Genomic DNA, 1853 nt, shown 5'->3' on the forward strand with positions numbered 1-1853 from the left:
ACCATGGGCAGAGAGAAAGGGAGGAGTATTTTAGGGAATCTGTTACCCTTAATTAAGTTATTTTTCTTTAAAAATCACCTCCAGCTGAGGTGCAGGAGACAGCCAGTCTGTGAGAATGGGAACCTCCAGCTGGTTCTTTACCAAAAAGTAAATTTGTCACTCACACCCTTCTCCCTGCTAGAGAATGGCCGCTTAACCAGGCAATTGTCCATTTGATTTTGTTGATACCTGGCTGAGGTGTCAGTTTGCCTTTTGCCTCCGAGGAACTGTTTTGTGTCTGCTTTTCTAAACTTGGAACATGTCTCAGCAATGTCATGCAGTAGAATCTAATAACTTTAAATACAACGTTGCCAAACATAGCTTACCAGGACAATAATAATCAGGAAATTACAAATTTCCAAATGATGCCTCACAAGCTATATTTTGTACAAGATTTATCATAGTCTTGTAAAAGGGGCGTACATAAAGTTACAGATTGTCACACTCTGTTGCGGTCAGTCTGTGGCAAGTCCGCACAACTGAGAGAAGCTGAAAGACCAAGGAGGAGAAGAGCGTTGGAAGGAAGAAATGTCACAGCCCTGGATTCACAAAAGCATACATTTTCAGAACAGGTGTTTAAATCCCATTTAAGCTATGTGTTTAAAGTTAAACACATGCTTAGCTAACTACCTGAATCGGGGCATAATATGTAACATGGTGTCATTTTAAAAATCAGTATTTTCATAAATGGTGTTTGCACGATAGCTGACTGAACCATAAGATTTATTTTCTGATAGATTTTAATTGAATAGACAATAGTATTGGCTGAGAGTAGAAAGGCATATGGAAGGCACATTAATAATACACCATACAAAGACATCAGGGAAAACTACATAAGAATATTCTGACCCACATAAATATGAACCTTCCATAGGAATTTTTGGTTGAAACTAGTATTACGTGAATTTCTCCACAAATTTTTCATAGTTTCACTGCCCTGTAACATGGAAACCAGCTTTGCTGCATCTAGTCTCCTGGACCCTTGCTCTCTCTGTGCCCCAGCTTCTTTGTGTTTCTCAGATCAGGTCCCCCTTTGAAAAGTGGTTCTTTGACAGTGCACTTTCCATCTCTTTCTCTAAAAATCTATCTTTTACTGGTAGAAGACCAGGCAGTAATTTGAATAACAAAAGGAAGTTAAACAGAGCCAAAGTGCAGGAAAATTCTTCAGTTTGGCTTTCACCTTTAAAAAACTGCTCTGAAAACATCAAGTGACTTTTTTATTTCTTATTGTAGTGTAGTACCAGGGACATTGTAGTTATGGTAGAAGACACACTTACATTCTAATCCCTCTCTATCAAGTAGGGCTGAACAAACCATTATGTAAGCAGATCTGGTGTTAGGCATAAGCAGATTAAGCAATTGCTTAGGGCCCCAAGAAGCTAAAGGGGCCTCCCTATTAATTATTAGTATGTGCTGTGTGAGGGCCCCAAATTTTCCTGCTTAGTGCCCCAAAGGGCTAGCACCAGCACTGTGTGCAAGATCCAATTGCAGGGATTGAAAATGGACCAATTCCTTCCGCTTCTCCTCAAGGTTAAGGCTCAATGGCTGAGGGCTGAAGGAGGCCTTTTGCCAGGAGAAAATAATTAATAAATATTATTTTTTGGTATTTCTGTCTCTCTATGTCAGCTACCCTGGGTAATTCATATTGTAAGCAGGGCTAGTTCCATCACCTGTTATTAAGAGTGCCTGACATTTCTCATAAGACCCTATTTGCAGTTCCTTATAATGTTTCTGAACTGTAACCATTTGGGCTGAAAATGTACACGGCAGGTAGATTTAAAATATATATATATATATATCAATATCAGCCAGAA

Source organism: Mauremys reevesii, linkage group 1 (genome assembly GCF_016161935.1).
Source record: "Mauremys reevesii isolate NIE-2019 linkage group 1, ASM1616193v1, whole genome shotgun sequence".
In the NCBI taxonomy this organism is placed as follows: domain Eukaryota; kingdom Metazoa; phylum Chordata; order Testudines; family Geoemydidae; genus Mauremys; species Mauremys reevesii.